Genomic DNA, 17,669 nt, shown 5'->3' with positions numbered 1-17,669 from the left:
GCTCAGGGCGCTGGTCCAGCACTGGCAGCCCACTCACTCTGACATCTCTCCATTTGTGCATGAATAGGTCCTGACCAGTGATTACTAACAAAACAGAGTGTAAATTGTAATGTCCCCACTGGGGACCGCTAAACAGTATAAATTATTAATATTATTATTAATTATTAACTGTTCAGGTTTTGCTCGCAGCAGTTCACCGCAAACGTTCGATTTTTTGCGCCGTGTGATTGGCCCACAACCGCAGCAGCTACAACCCATACAAGCGTGGTGTATTACCGTGTATCACGGAGTGGGTAGTTCCACTCACATGAGGGGTATCTAAGAAGAAGAAATAAACAAAAAACAAAAAAGTATTGAATGAAGTACTCTATTGGTATCTGTGTCACTTTCAAAGTACTGTTATTGGTATTGATATCTTTTTAAATGATTCCCAGCCCTACTCTTGATATAAGGACAGCGCAGTGAGATTACAGTGTCGGGACATTTAATTATGTTGTGTAAGTCATTGGCACGCTCTCAAACCCTGGAGATAAACTGTTTATCCATGATAATCATCATTAGATAGGATATTTTAAAATTTAAAAACCTACAAAGATAAATGCAAAATCTTTAGTGTCCACATTCATTTTCATATTTCAGCAGCCTTTTCACCACATGAAGTTCCCTTTGGATTTTCCCCATTTCTCCAGAGCTACAGAAATTGGTTTTCGTATACAAACTCCAGAGACAGGAGACGGATCATCACTCATCCAAAACGCTGTGTGCAAAAGAAACAGTAGTACAAATCAGCTCATGAGTATAAGACATCTCGGATCCACATGTGATGCATGGGGATATGCTGTCCTTGGAAAAATCTGCTTTCCGGCACTTCTGCGAGCCAATATGCCCTTTATGTAGCCGCCAGAGCTAATCACACATTCAGCCAGATTCAGCAGGGTGTGCTCTGGCATTTATTTACAGTGCACAGCCAGGACATATCATCCATGATTCAGTAATTCAAAGAGCCTGTTCTCCAGTATAGGCTCAGTCCCTCAACTGCCACATTCATAGCTACAATTATCCTGTTGCTTGGGATGGAGCTAAAACATGAGATCACTGTGACTCAAGCCACCTGTGGTATCTTGTGATTGTGTGGACTGGCTGAGAGTGCCACTGTGAAATGACCTCGTAAAAGTCACACGCAGGCGCTAATTTTACTGGAACACGGGGGGAGTTTGCTTTTTTCTCCAACCGATGACCAACCCCCTAATTTAACTCTCGGTAATAAATAATGTAGTCTCGCCGAACATGGAGAAATTCTGAAAATCCCCAATTGCCAACTTTCAGTACATATCAAATCTGGACCAAATTATACATTTAAAAAATGATGTTCTTAACCTTTTTCCAAATCTTATTAAAGCCACAGATGTGTAAAGGTTACTGTACTAAGCGAACTCAAACTCTGACAATGTGAGTCAAGGAACATTTTTTTTTCTTTTTTAAATTGGAGTTTGGATGGAAGTAAACTGAAAAAGAAAAACTAACGCAAACACTGAAGAACATTCCTGAGCTTGCAGTTCAGACCACAGCGTTGAAATGAGCTAAAATATATACAGACATCTTTGGACTACTACTGTATATTGACATTTATGTCCTGGACATGCTGAAGCAAGTCACAGTGGATAAAAATGCAACTGTATATGCTCAGAGAAGTGGAAAAACTAATTGTGACATTCACATTGACATGGCTTCCCAGCTGCAGGTAGAATGGATTCAGATTACAGGGGCCAAAGGCCTCCAAGTACATAAACACAAGACTTGGACCGGTACCAAACTTCATGGCCTCATAGCTCAATGTTTTTCAGCATTGGCAAGTTTTTATTCCAAAAAGGAAACTTTGCCATTACAAGGCAAGTGGGCAATGAAAATTCAATTAAGGTTCCACACCTATGTTGCTACACAGCAGTGGAGTGAAACAGTCCAGCTCTCCATTGGAGGACCTTATTTTTCTGAAACCCGGTTTCAGTTACCATTTGGATGGAATGGTACTGTACACTGTTAAGAGTCTTAATTGGTTTGCAGCCCCCAATGACTCCCCACAATACCCCCCCCCCCAAGCGTCACTGCTCTCTGTAAGCAATTACTATGACTTGATGCAAGCCATATTGATATTTCCTCTCCGTCTTCTGGATGAATGCAAAGAGGAAAAACACTGGCTTATAGGTTGTAAACATGAAGAGGATCTGGCTGAGAGATAATTACAGCAATTTCCATGAGTCATTCATAGCAAAGCGTGCCGATAACGTCCATGAACTCTACAACAACATGACGACACAGAGGGATGCAGGAAACTCTAAGGTTTAATGAATTACATGCAGTACAGTGACTGCAATAAAGAAGTAAACAAGAGTGAACCCATAGAGGGACAGCAGCAGTCGTGTACTGCACTTCTCGAAAGCAGAAGCCATGACCTCACTTATCTTCCCCACAACACTTTGAAGCTCTAATCTCCAGAGTCCCATCCGGTCATAAGCTAGAGCTGCCGTTTAGGTGAAAACAAACAGTGTCTTTGATGCTTCCCAAGCTCTGAGCTACACAGCCGTGCAGTGTTGCAGTTTGGGAACTTTTAATGTGGTTTCTCCCATTCTTTACTACTAAAATAGTCTTGCATTGCCAGACCAAGCACCACAGTACCGTGTCAGCGCAGGAGTAAGGTCTGGCTACACCAGATCATTCTTGGACCGGGGGAAAAACACTCCGGCTTCTTTGTATTTCTTTAAACCAATAGGGGTGGGACAGAAAATCGAAAACCGTATGTATCGTGATTTTCCCACTTTGAATAAATATTATTATTTTCTTTACCAAAGATTCACTTAAATATTTTCTCACTATACGGTATCGCTGAGTATCATATCATATCCATTTCCAGCAAAACAGGTTTGGAAATGAACGTTGTGTGGATGGATTAAAAGTTATATTTTTAATTTATTAATATGTTCTTTTGCTAAAATTTTATATTTACACTGCTAAAAGACATATTTAGCATTAAAAAAAAATTATTTTGTTGCAGATTTTACAAAAGTTAGTCATGGTTAACTTATCTGTTGCTTATCTGTGTTGCCAGATCTCGCAAGTTAGTTGCTGAGACAGTTAATTTCCTCCTAATTCCTCCTTTATCTGGAAAATGCCAGTTTAGAGTAAGAATGATCTGCCCAAAAATAATCTTTAAAAACAAAAAAATAAAAATAAAACTTCTACCATTGGAATCAAAGCACTCAGGATCTGCCACTAGTCTCCTATAGAGGCGTGGACATGGCAAACCCCAAATGACACAACCCATCTCTGCTCTAATGTTGCTGCCTCTACTACCTTTAGTTTTTCTACAACTACAGCAACTACTACTACTAAAGACATTACTACTACAACTACAGCCTTTACTGCTGCTGCTGCTACTACTACTGCTAATACTATTACAACTGCCAATACAGAATTTGCCATTACTCAGTATTAGTTTTAATTCAGTTTTCTTGTCACTAAACAACAGTTTTGATATCTTCCTGTCAGGTTTTTGACCAAACCACAGCGCTGCGATGGCTCTTGTTAAAGTCCTTAATGTCATCCATTTAAACACATATAGTGGCAAAACTTCAGTCTTAGTATTACTTGATCTCAGTGATGCATTTGACACGATCGACAATTACATATTACTAGACCGATTGAAAAACTGCGTTGGCCTTTCTGGCTCAGTACTAAACTGGTTTTAATCCTACTTAAAGAATAGTGATTTATTTATATCTATAAATTATGCATCTGTGCATACAAATATGACGTGCGGAGGTCCCAAATGCTCCATTCTGGGACCTTTTCTGTTTAACATCTACATGCTTCCACTGGCTCAGATTATGGAAAACAACAAAATAAGTTTCCATACTGCAGTTATGTGGACAACACACAAATTTACATAACCTTTTTGCCAGGGGACTATAGTCTGCGCTCAGCTTCAAACAACAATGCTAAAAACAACAGACAAAGCCAGAAAACTTGGTGTAGTCATGGACTCAGACCAGAATTTTAACAGCCACATTAAGACAATTCCAAAGTCAGCCTATTATCACCTTAAGAATATATCAAGGGTTAAAGGACTTATGTCTCAGCAGGATTTGGAAAAACTTGTTCATGCTTTTATCTTCAGTAGACTTGATTACTGTAACGGGGTCTTTACAGGTCTCCCTAAAAAATCAATCAGACAGCAGCAGCTGATTCAGAATGCTGCTGTTCAGGTCCTCACTAAGACCAAGAGACTGGATCACATCACTCCAGTTCTGAAGTCCTTACACTGGCTTCCTGTGCCTCAAAGAATACATTTCAAAATACGTTTGCTTGTTTATAAATAACTAAACAGTTTAGTGCCAAAATACATTTCTAATCTGCTACTACACTATGACCCACTCAGACCTTTCAGGTCATCTGGGACAGGTCTGCATGCTTCCCCAGATTCAGAACCAAACAGGGAGAAGCAGTGTTCAGTTTTTGTGCTCCACATATCTGGGACATACACCCAAAAAACTTCAGGTCTGCCGCAACTCTGTTATTTTAAATCAATGTTGAAGACCTTTCTTTTTGATGTTGCCTTTCTTTAAATAATTGTTAATTTCTTATACTGCACTGTTACTTTTATTCTCGTATTTCATCTGTTTTTAATTTTTAAAATCGTTTTTAACTGCTCTTTAATATTTTATGTAAAGCACTTTGAATTGCCGTGTTGCTGAAATGTGCTATACAAATAAAGCTGCCTTGCCTTGAAGTAAATGGACGTATGTTTGTACACAGAGACACACAGACGATAAACCAGAAGGACCCTAAAATAAAATATAAAATTAACATTAATTAAGAACATGGTCAAACAGACAACAACTGCAACGAAAAGATAAACCAATATTAAACCAAAAAAACAAATTCCATCAGTTGAAGCTTGTGTTGAGTCATTTACAAGATGACATTAGAGACGTTTCTCATTATGTAGCTGTGTTTTGCTGTCCAGACCCCAGGGCTCCTCCTCCTCTGAGCTGGGTCTGCTTCCAGCTATGACGGCTTTGTTCTTCCAAGGCCTCCATGGGGCCTGCTAATGCAATCAGTGCGAAAAAGCTTGGACATAAAATATAATAGGGGGGAAAGGAGCAGGAAGAGTTATAGGGCTGGGATGAATAGTTTCCCCTTTGAGTTGGTTCCGTTTTTGTTCAATTTATTGCTCTCAGCTAGCTCCTGACCAGAGAGCTCTCTCTATTTCAGCTCCACGCCGGAGGGGTCTAGTGAGTCTGCAGCAACACTGACCTCATCTGTGTGAGCCAAACACATGTTCTGTTCTGCAGGTTCTCCAGTCCATCCCCCCTGCACTGCATCAGGACTTTAATCCATCTCCGTGCTGACACTACTGTATGTTGTCATGAAACGTCCTAACTGGAGATAAATGTGACTTATTAGGGGCCGACATCCAAAATCATTAAGGTGGGGGACAGCTTAGTCTAAAACTGTGGCAAGGCATGACCAACCTCTGCATGAAAGTGCGTGAGTAGACAGGCTTCAGGCCAGATCACACCAGCATTTAAACAAGCATTCACTGGAATCACAGTGATTAGATTTGCTTGCAGGGGTGAATTAAATGTTTGCAACTCTTTTGATTTAAGATAAAAAACACTCCATAAAAAAGATCAATGGTTTGCAGACAGTTATGAGACAGGCCCACACTGACAGAAGCATCTCCTTTTCATTAACTATGAGTAACTTCTTGTGTCATTAACAAACAAGCCTGGTAATTAAAGTTTGCAGGGTGTTCCCTAATAGCATTTAATATAATAAATAAATAATAAATTCAATCCTGAATGCCAAGCAGAAGTAGGAAAAAAAGAAATCGGAGCCAGTGGGATGCTATCATTTTCCGGCTGCCTGCATCTTGGCCATTCTTTTGCCAGTGTTTTTATTTTTTCCCCTTATATTTATTTAATTTTATGCAGTGGCGGATGCAGAACGTGACAGATGGGTGGGTCTGGATTTAGTCGAGGTGGGCCAGAATCTAGGGTGTCCTGAAATCAAAGCAGTTGTCCCGAAACCAGGAAATTTTACTAGACCAGCAGAGTTGCCTGATTCATTATAGATGGGTTATCATTTTTGTTGTTCAAGATACTGCTTGTTCAACTTCCAATTATGATTAACTAACTCATATTTTGACTAGGCTACAAAAGCCAAAATATCGACATACTATCTACTATTTTCAACATACTAGGTCCTAGTTTGGACCTTAAAATTCTTTTTTTTGTCTTACGTAGTGTTTTCTTGTCCCTGGAGAAATTTAAAGAAGTTTCTGTGTGCTAAACATTGGGCGCATTTGAGCAGAAGAGGCCCATGCTCTGATATTGGTGAATTTGCGTTTCTAGGGTGGCGAAGGAATGGCCCGCCCTTATCCACCTGTGATTGGCTGGTACACGTTGCCTTTGTTTGTTGGATTGGTTAGGTTTAGGCATGAGGAATTGGTTTAAGTTAGGGTGAGAATACCAAAGTAAGCGAATCAGAGGCAGGGTAGGGCGGGACTTGGCTTTGCCCTCCTAGGAAACATAAATTTGCTTCCAGTTGTGTTTGTGCATCTTCTTCCGGACTAGTTTAAACCACCAGACAACTGCCGTAGCTTCTGCTTCTGACCTGCGGGGAGAAAAACAGCTTTCACCCCGCACACAATGAGAGTTTACACACACCAAGCTGCACACATTCACTCCAGCTGTCAATGTGGGAGTCCCAGGCCCACAGAGCACCTGGGACTATGTATTCAAAAGTCAAAACAACATAGCACATTCTTTATTTTATATCAGCAGAGGTCTTAAAATAACAATCACATAGTCCACTAAAAGGTTTTGAGTTCTGATAGCTTTTTAATTACGAATTTAATAAAATATTAAGTGCTATTTAAAATTATTATTTGACTAGTTTGCCTTGTTAATATGGTATTTAAGTAAGTAAAAAAGCAACTGAATAGCTTCTAGAATTCTATTATTAAAGCTGATTTATGTGCTCACATTCATTTCTAATAACAACGTGTTTATTTCATCTGAATGAGTTTTAGAGAGTTAAAGCTTTTAGCATCCCAGTTTGCCTAATCACAGTTAATTTTTGAAAATGCTGGAAAACCAATGAGTCCCTCCATGGAGATGCTCCCCCCTCAGGAAATAAGTTGAATAAAGGCAAAGATTGCAGCACGTGTTGGGTTTTATGTTTTGAAGTGTTTAGGTGTGGAAAAATGAGTCACAGCTAAATGTTCCAAAGACTGAAAAGCATCACTTCAAGACTTCTGAGTCCACTGTTGCTCCTAATGTATACCCTCGCCCATGATGGGGTTGGATGGAGTTGGCGTCGATGCTGAATGACATCAACCGACTCTGGTTCCAATCTCAGCAAGGACATTTATTTTTTTGCTCTAAAGTCATAAAGGCTGTCAGGACATCTGAAATGGAACCACACGCATGGATGCATTTACTGCTGATTTACCTTTACTGCTAACAGTTTGAGTCCCACTTTCATTGATTTCTCTCCAGCAGTCAACACGCTGTGTCACTGCTTTGATGTAATGATGCCAAAGGCTCATAAGGCACTTGTTCATGACAGTAAAGCTGTACCTTACGGATATTGTGATTTCTTTTTATTTTGTTTCCATCAAGGGACTCAAACTGAGTGGATTTAGTCTCACTTAGATATTTGGAGCTCATCAAGTTAAAAAGTTTTTTAACCCTTTTTGTTCCTGACTCATACAGTATTTTAAACACTTAGAAACTCCAACAAAAGAATGCCATCCTTACATGAGACCAAAAAGACTTGTTGTTATACTTAAAGTCCAGTGATTAACACAGATGTGCAACATTCAATTTGCAGTATACGAAGTTGGCAAATCAGGTAGGTTAATATTAATAATAATAATGAGCAATAAGTCATTCTACAGAAAGCCGTTACAGTATGTGTTTTTGACAAAAATATTAAAGGTCATACAACATTAAACAAGTATGTTTTCTTTGCTCTTACTTAGCTGTAAACAAGTTGTAATTTAAAACAACAAATATAAATAACTTAATAAAGTTATTATTTCTACTCCCTATGTCGCTCTTCATTACTACTCTTGAAGGGGGCCTTGTGTGTCAGTGTCTATCCATTGAGGCCACTGACCATGTGGAAGTTTCTAATGGCCTGGTTCCATTGTGAGATGAACTGGACTCACAACAATGGCTGAATGTCACCATCTCCATAAGTCGTAATGCTGCATGACTTATGAGTAGTGAAGTCTCAAAACCTTGATGAAAATCTATTTTCAAAATACAGCAATACATTTGCTGAAAGACTGCCTTCCTCCCCATGAGGCCATTGTAAAAAAGTGATTTACTGGACAAAAACATTGAAAAAATTTACATCATGCTCTGTTGACCTAAAGAAAATTTGATAACACTTTATTTGAAATAAAAAAAAAACGATTGACACTTACTGTAAGAAGCAATATGTCATGAATGTTTATGAATTGTTTATAACGTTTATTACATGTCCATGACAGTGTTATGTCACTTTTATGTAGATACCTTTGAGTAAAGTATAACTGAAAGTTCTAAAGAGTATACCTTCCCTTCGTCAGTTACAAGAAAAAAACAGGATGTGTTCAGACTTGGAAAGCGGATGTGTAACATTTAGGTTTCAGGCATCGCTGCATGTGAAACGTAAAGTCAGTTTGTGTGTTGAACTATAAAACTTCCCCTTTCTTTTTCTTCACTTTAGTGTAATCATGTCATATGTTTTAGTCCCTGGGTCTGCATCACCTCACAAAACCATTCAGGAACCGTTTTACTGTCTGGTTTTCATCACTGAGCGCTTTGTTTAATCATCCTCTCGCACCGAGTCGAGCACCGCTGATCTTGGATCGCGTTGCCTCGCCTGCAGACATGTTGGACTCGAGGATTTCACCGCAAGGGTTTTCAAATTCTGACATTTCCCTGAACACAGTGAGCGGCTTCAACAGGGTTGGTGCCACGTGCTAATTTGGACACATTTACGTATGCAATTGATTGATGTAGTGTTGTTAAAGTTGAGATAGTTAAAGCTTCAATATTTCAAAGTAAAGTTTTTAAACATTTTCAAATAAATACATTTAATTTAGCCAAATTTCTGTCTTGATTGCTAAAACACAGCAATGATTCTTTATACTATGCTTTTAAACTCTCTGGTGTTTCATGAGAAAATCTTCTGGTACACAGGAAGCTTTTATTTATTTTTTTAAGTCTACATCAGTGACATTCAACATCCGGGATTGTCGTAAAATGCATACTTGTATGCTTCCCTTGTTGTACTGGTAGTATTACTCAGGTAAAGGCCCTGAATACTTTAATGCCAACAGCAGAAAATCTCCAGTCTTAAAAATTACACCTTACAAAATGATATGCAGCACCAAATCAAAACATTTTGGTACTTCTTAAAAAAGGTAATGAGGACTTTAGGCCCTCGCTTGACAAAATAAGAGCACTGCATATCCCATCTTGGAAGATGAATTACAAGTGACTCCAAGTGTTTCCACAATAAATGGACAGTATTTTGGAAATGACCTCTTTAATTAAAACTCCCTGACATTGTCTGACATATAACTTTATAATTAGGACAGTCCTTGTGGGGGGGCTAACCCCCACAACGACTCTGCATTCATCAAAATCTTGGCTGCAGGCTCTTTAGTCATGATGCAACACTGTCTGGTTTCACTGTGAGGGGGTAAGCATCTGTTTTCACCTCATAAGGAGGCATGTGTGCATGAGTGACCTCTCACTGTAGACGTCCTCCAGACAATCACAAGGGAGAGATGATGGGGGGTGGGGGGCAAATACAGAGTATAAAGCAGAACGCACAAGCCACAGACATGCTGCACTAAAACCCACTGAAGCAGCAGATACATTAGACAAAAGGTGGAGATGTTGTAGGAGGTGGAGTTTGAGGTTTTGGAAGTAAGGGGTGAGGTGTCTTAAAACTGAGGCTACAGTCACATTGTCGGAACATTATGCTCATTTCTCAGATTTTTCTTGGATGTTACCCATATCTATATATATATATTATACCCAGTATTAACTGACAATGCTGCTGAAAACAAAACGTCTGGGTAACCAAAGAGTAACAAGACGTCAATTCTTCAAACCTTTTGTTTTTCTCACTTGTTTTGAGCAGTTTGGTGAAAGAATGTGTGGTTACGTTGTTCACGGATTGCTGTCATTGTGGTTGGAGACGTAATGTTTTAGTGAGAGTACAGTGAAGACATATGTGGCTCATGTAGAGGCATCGATTTACATTTGACCAATCTGTGGCCCCAGTGCTGCTTCCCTGAGGCGGCTGCAAACACGAGATTTAAAATCTCCACCCTAATGTGTCCTGGTTGTATTTACACTTGGCTTTAAAGCTATTCAACTGTGATCCAATCATTTCAAGAAAGTGGTTAAGTGGTGACGATTAAAATGTCCTTTAAGTTTCGACTGAATCAAGGCCATTGAGGTATTTATATTTCTCTCCATTGCTGAGGCACTTTGTTGTAACTATGTCTTGGCAAACAACGTCCAGATGCAGTGACTTCTTAATAGTTACAGCACCTAATCCCTCTTAAACCACAAACTGTCATTTTTAAATTTCTGTTTGTTTATAAAGATAAACAAACAATCTGAAATGTGTTAATTAGTGAGCTTTAGAAGTGCTGTTAGGCCAAGACATGCTGCAAGACAATCTCACTCCATCCAGTAAAATACAGTTGCTTGTCAGGTGCCTACGATGTTATTATTGTTGCTAAAAGTTTTCTTTAGCATTATATCTAAATGCGCTTCATCTAAAACAAAGTTGGTCGGGACTATTGCCGTCACTTTTGACACAGTAAGGTAAATGAAAAGATCGTGGGTGGGCTTATAAAAGGTATGTTTCCGTGACATGTGTGACAAGAACAGGACAGCTGGGTCTAGGAAAAGAAGAATGCAAAAGTTGGGATAAGGAAAATGTGACACACAGGAAACAAGCCCCGGTCTCTGGGGTGAAAGTCCTGTGCTGCTTGACACAACCACCCTCCCTCCGCGGATGTTCAGTCTTTTGTTCTACTCGTCACCGCTGTCACTCTTTATACTACGTCATCTTACAGCATTCTACAAACGCTCTGAAGGGTGCTTTCTGCGTCGTATCTGATGCTCACAGCCAAGCATCCGTATTTTACAAGTTCGGCGTGAGAACAGGTTAGTCAGGCGTATGGTTTGAGTTTGGAGAGCCAGGCTACCTGTTTTCCCCTGTTTCTAGTGTTCATGCTAAGCTAAGCTAATCGCTTCTTAGCTCCAGGTCCATTCATAACACACAGATGACAGGTGAGAATGATATAGATCTTAAATTGCCCATATAATGAAAAAGAAAATCACTTTTTCTGGGATTTAGGGTGCTATTTTGTGTCTCTGGTGCTTCCACATGCATACAAACTTGAAAAAAACTATCCATGCTCTTTAGTATGAGATACGGTTTCTCAACGTCCTCTGCCTTCAGTCTCCGGGTGAGCTGTCCATAATCTGCGCGGCTTTCTATGTCGCTAGCCAAGACGCGGTGGCTAACCGTAGCACATCCTAGTGCTAGCATGCTAGCTCGTTCTCAATGGCAAAACACGGCTACAACACACGCTAGTTGACCATAATCTCCAAAAGAACTACTTCCTGTCCCTGTTCTGAAGGTATTCCACAAATGGCCCTCGTTTAGAAGAAGTCTCCCAGCTAATCCTGCCTTGGACTGACCAAAGCTGGAGAAAGAGTTATCTAGCTGATAATAAAGATAGTATAGAAGTGAGACGTCTCACTCTGTAGCTAAAACAGAGACCTACACACAGGGTGAAAAGAGGCGCTGCAGCACTTTAACTGAGCATTTCCCACAAAATCTTGAAATTAAAACTTTTAATATTATCAGGGTGAATATATTATTTCATTAAGAAATAATTTATCTATGGGCAATTATTTTGAACATGTGAAAAATCTATTTTTAATAATCTATAATGTTTTAAATTGAATTTGCATAATTAGCAGGTCATTTATGTTTTGACCACAATTAACAACTCTGCATTGCTAAAAGCGCTTCTTTTATAAGAGGAGATGTTTTACTGTAAACTGCATTTCTACCAACAGGAAACAACAGATTTGTTTCCAGTCAAATGTGTAAAAATAAATGTGCAGTGTGCACAGAGCCTGCAGTAAATGAGTTCTCATCTTCTCACAGGGAGTGAGGATGTGTTCACGTCTGAGAGAGATTAAGAGTGAGGGAATTTAAGACAGAAAAGAAACAGTGACTGTTTGACAGCAAGAGAGAGGGAGAGAGAGAGAGAGAGAGAGAGAGTGTTTGTGGATGCATTCCAACGAAGCCACAACCTCCAGAGCAGATTTGGAGTTTGAGCCACAACGCAGCTAAGCCAAGGGAGCCCTTTTTGCAGAAACAGACGGCTGATTTGCTGCCAAATCACTGAAAGACGAGGGGCTGAGTGGTAGCAGGCTACTGACCCCTCTAATGTTTGGAAACAACTTTTTTTATTTTATCTCAAATAATCCCCATTTGTTTGAAACACAATATAAAATATGAATTATGGATTCTAAAGTTCGGGTCTTGGCTAGAAAAAGTTTGTTTTTGCTTGCCATTCGCCTGTTTTACAGACAGAATTTGGTAAAGATGATGTCAAAACACCACGGCGCCATAGATTCATTAAACTTAAGATATGTTTGCTATTATTACTCAAAGACTTGTATTGCAATGGCTCCTCCAGACAATGACTGCAGTCTTCGGAGCAGAGTAAGTGATTATTCTGGTGGTCGTGGTCCTTCAAGCCTCAAATGTCAAAAGCCAGAGGCAGCCGCAGCGGTTACTAAATTATATGAGGTACAAGCTAAACCAGGGGCTGAGGACACACAGCTGCTTACAGGATCTGACACCGTCTTGTCATGGCAAGGGCAGAAAGGGAAGAAAAAAAGAGCCTGAAAGGAAGTGAAAAAGCCCTTAAAGTCAGTGCTTTCTGGAAGAAGTCGAGGATCTGACTCGATCCTTGGCAGCTGGAGTCTGATTGACTGCAGATTTCAGTTCCTGACGGTCTATATAAGTGTTTACGATTCCAGTGCATTGCATGTCCTCAGAGTCCGCTGTAAAGATCTGAGCAGGGACGTCTCCTCGTTGCAGCCTTACAACAATCTCGCAGGCCAGATGCTGTCATCTGAAATGACATCCGCTCCAATTCTGCGTGTTGTTGAGACGTCATGTTGACCAAACAATCCCTCTGAAACTGATGGAAAACAGATCAAGAAGAGGCCCAACGTTGCAAACACTTGTATACACTCTGCCTATATTACACTGACCTTGAGTCTGTTTAATGAGCCTTTCACAAATACACTGATACCGTATGCTCACTGCTGCTCTTATATTATCTTCAACCGACTTCACCCTAATTGTCTTTATGGCTAATTGAGTTATCCAACAATTGTCATGGTAGCATTTTTGCGGCCAGCAGACCCCCTTGGCTTCTGCAAGGAATCCTCGACCATTTGTCGGTTGACTTGCACACTCTCCATGCTGTGTGACAAGTATTTTAAAAGGGGGCATAAAACAGACTAGACTTTTTTTTAATGTTTTCTAATCCCTTCTGATTTCTGCGTGTCAGCTTGGGCCACAAATCACTTGGTCTTGCTCCCGCTGCAGACCACCCGTTTTATTCTTCTTCCATGCGCCACAGTTAAAAGGAAGCAAACTTTATCAGATGCACACCAGTGACTCCCAACAAATAACACTTTGGTCTTAATCACCTGCTATTGACATGGACAAAGCGCTTTTTCTCTTGTCTTGAACTCAACTGTAAAGCCTCAAATGCCTGTGTGAAACAGATAAATGGTTAAAAAAAAACATCAAGAAAAATCTAATTGTTGGACTGGTGTTTGATCTCAAAGGTGAAGAGGTTTGTTCGGAAAGCAAACTTTCGCCCTGAACTGCCGCGAGCACACATGTAATGGAGCTCCAAAGGGATGCTGTTTACAGCCAAGCAATTTCAAGGTGTCCGCAAATCGGTGAAAGCAGACAAAAAAAAAAAAAAAAAAAAAAAGTGATGTAAGAGTGGCGTTTCACCCACACTTACAAAGAAAGAGCAAAACCCACACAAATGACTTACTGTAAAGATAGAAAAAACAATCAAAAATACTGTATTTAGTCTGCGTTGAGAACCATCTCCAGGGCTTGAATACACATCATTTTCTAACACAACAGAGGAATAGAAATATTTACTCCGACCAAGCCAAAGACAACAACTGTGCTCCCAAGACGTTAACAATGGCATTAGGGCTGTAAACCTTTCAAACGCTCTTTGAAATGTTTGCTTTTCCCATCATGACCAGAGATGGTCAGCTCACACTAGATTGGGGTAATATTAGAATCCAGAAGACAGTGGATTGCGAGTATAATTTTTCAGTGTCTTGGCTATTAAAACACAACAAGCTGTACACAAAGCCAGAGACAGTTATGTAAGCGGACCAGGAGTCTGTTTCAAGGAGCAGGTTTATTGAGTCAGATTTGACTCAGAGCAATGTTGAGGAAAAACGAACAGATTTGGTTGTTCCATAATGACTGGTTTCATAGGTCTTACTCAGCAAATTAACCTAGAAAACTCAGCAATTAATGCATACAGGTTTGAAAATGTGTGGTAATTATTCAGGTTTGAGCAAGGTAATTCCTTTAAATTCACATAATCAATTAAAATAAACTTTTAAAGTCTAATCTCGATCCTTTTATAACGTTAAAATATCAGGTCAACAATGAATTGCTGTTTAGACAAAAACAACTATGAGGTCTCACGAAAGTGTTCACAAAGATGCATCACAAATAAGGATATAAGTACAAAAAACCTCCACAGTGGAGAAATATTCTGTTCTGTTAGGGCTCCTTATCTGTTGCTAGATCATCAAACTGTGGGTCAATGAAGTATTTAATACAAATCATATAGTGGTACAAAATGAGAAAGAAATCTATGAATCATATTTCTACATCCTTACTTGACCTAACTTACTGTAAAGTACATGTGCAGTTTTCTAGCAGGCCGTGAAGTCACCATTTATAGTAAGTACAGTAATATAGCATATTTTGTTGTCTGTATACAAAGATAAAGTAGGTCACTAACAGAGGTTACTACCTACAAGCTACTAGCAACTGCCTGGAGGAGGGGTGGGGGTTGTGCGCAAACACGGAAGGCTTGTATCATGTGGACACGCCGACTGTGTTTGAAGCTATAGCTTTAATGTACATAGAAAAAACTGTACATTTTGTAAAAATATCTTTATGGTACAGACTTTTAGAAATGAGTTTTACCACCTAAATATAGTGTTTATTTCTAACAACGCATACATCTTTAACATACTGCAAGTTTTACAGAAAGCTATATGAATATCTCTGTGTAATGTATGTCTTGCTAGATTAGACTATTGTAACATTGTTAAAAAAAAAGTATCCAGGTAGAGCACACGGCAGAGTATACACCTGGAAATATTGTGCATGCGTTAAAGAGTTGCTCACTATAAAAGTCTCCACTGTGATGCTTTCGGAGTGCGAATGACATGTGAAAACTGTAATTGATTTCATTGCAATCATAGCAAAGGACACTAGGACTACTTCTATAAAAACCTTTTTATAGAGAATATCATTACAAGAAGTAGTAGTTAACCCTTTTAGGAGGAAATACGCACCATTGTGTCCAAACAATGTTTGACAACACTTCTACTCAAAAAGCAATATTACAACATTTAATTTTACATTTATTTAATATTTTAAACCTATAGTGCGTAGTTTTTATCGCCCCCATGTGTAATTCTAGGCAATGACTATAAAGCCGTTGGCGGGTCCACATGATACAAGCCTTCTGTGATCACGCACAACCCCCACCCCTCCTCCACGTAGTGGCTAGTAGCCAAGGAGGACACAGAGGATTAAAAAAACATGATGGACTCTTTGGAAGAGGTTATTATCTTCACGCGAGTTTCTGCGCACAAAAGTCGCCGGACGCCAAAATCTTCTAAACATAGTCACACTGAGAAATACAGAGAGAGTTGGGTGGAGCTGATAGACTTACTTAGCTTTGTAGCAACTCATTTGGCAATGGTTTGAATGTAAAGGACTTTCATCAATATCAAAAAGCTTTAATGTAACATAACCTAGGACTTTATTAAACTCATTTCAAGCACTGAAACAATTCGTACAACATATAATAAGTTAATGTTTGTTTTCAAAAGAGATTTAAGGACTTTCAGATAGCAAACATCAACGTTTCAGCTTTAGCGCTAAATTATCTCTTTACACACAAAACTTAACAGAAAGCTGAGTTTATGAACATTTTGATATGAAACTCATGGGGTTCACTTCTATGTAAATGCCTTATAAAGGTTAATTTAAGAAGATGTGTGAAATGCCCTTAGACCCTTAGAGGGTTAATAAAGCTTGCTCATAGAGGTCAATGAAGAATTCTTTATTTTATGCATAACATCAAATCCTCTGGTTGCCCTCTCTGTAAATAAACAATTATTGTCTTGACGTCTTAGCTCTATAAAATAAAAGCAAATTGCTTCCACATTCAAGGCAGACAATAACTTGTTTTGTTTGTGTCATACATAACTCAGAATGCATTGACTTCAGTCAGCGGCTGACATCAGTTATTGGTTCTGGTGAGACGTTGATAGGCTTCAATATGACATGAAGACAATTATGAAGTCATTTTGGCAAGTCCAAAAATGTCCTGCATGTGAAAGCCCTGCCAAAATAAGAGGGGCGTTGGATCAAATTGCTCCTTGAATCCCATCAGTCACTGGTAGTTTCTAAACAACGCTGATATCTGAAATAAATGTTTATGCCGATTGCTTGTGTCGTAGGGTGTGGATTCAAACATGGAAACAGCAGTTTCACATGGAGAGAATCAAAAGATCTACTGTATTTCAATCTCCGCAATTAGACTTAGACATGTTGGGTTATACAGAACCCACACTGGCTGGAAAATCGAGTCCCTTTCCTCTGTTTCGACAAAGGAGACTTTGAGGTTTTGTGAATCAGCATTTTATGCCCGCCGACAAAGCTGAAAGAGCGGTCTGGAATTACCTTGGCAAATCGCTCGGGAGTCACATCATTGGAGAGAAAAATTTGAGAAAAGTTGTTTTCTCTTTTTGGCAAGAAAGGTGTTCAACTATCACGCTCGCATCTATGCACTTCAGATACATTTTCTCTGATCTCAACTGCCTGGCAACTGCACACACAGGTACAACGAACACTGACACGTTGACTGTGCGTCCTTTGGAAATAGTAACCCAAGCCGCAGAGAGTTGGGACACTGTCCACCCTGCTGTCTGCAGCATCAGCACTGGACTCTATAATCAGGCTTCATTAAAGACGCCTCGACAGACAGACGGCAATAAAAGTCTTGTAAGAGTGTTTGTGCTTGAATGTGTCTCGTTGTCAGAGCTGTCAGCAGCTTGTCTGCTCCTTCATTTCCTTTAACCACCGCGGCTACTAAACCCTACAGTTTAATTTCCTCTTAGTGCAGGTAAATCCTTTTTACCGTTGCAGCCAACACAGCCATTAGTGCATGAGAAATGTTTTGTTTTTTATAGAACATGTAATGA

At 39.5% G+C, this 17,669-nt stretch overlaps 1 long non-coding RNA gene across 1 annotated transcript; it reads right to left on the bottom strand.

Moving 5' to 3' along the window:
* Positions 1-8,072: 8,072 nt before the first annotated feature.
* On the bottom strand, positions 8,073-15,833 carry LOC117952212. Its single transcript, XR_004658345.1, has 3 exons — positions 15,711-15,833; positions 13,216-13,218; positions 8,073-8,084 (listed from the first exon to the last, which is right to left on the bottom strand). It is a non-coding gene; the product is annotated as an uncharacterized LOC117952212 (long non-coding RNA).
* Between the last annotated feature and the right edge of the window lie 1,836 nt (positions 15,834-17,669).

This window comes from Etheostoma cragini, chromosome 10, assembly GCF_013103735.1.
Source record: "Etheostoma cragini isolate CJK2018 chromosome 10, CSU_Ecrag_1.0, whole genome shotgun sequence".
Classification (NCBI taxonomy): Eukaryota; Metazoa; Chordata; class Actinopteri; order Perciformes; family Percidae; genus Etheostoma; species Etheostoma cragini.
The sequence above is the reverse complement of the archived record's forward strand: the minus strand, read 5'-3'. Positions and strand labels throughout refer to the sequence as shown.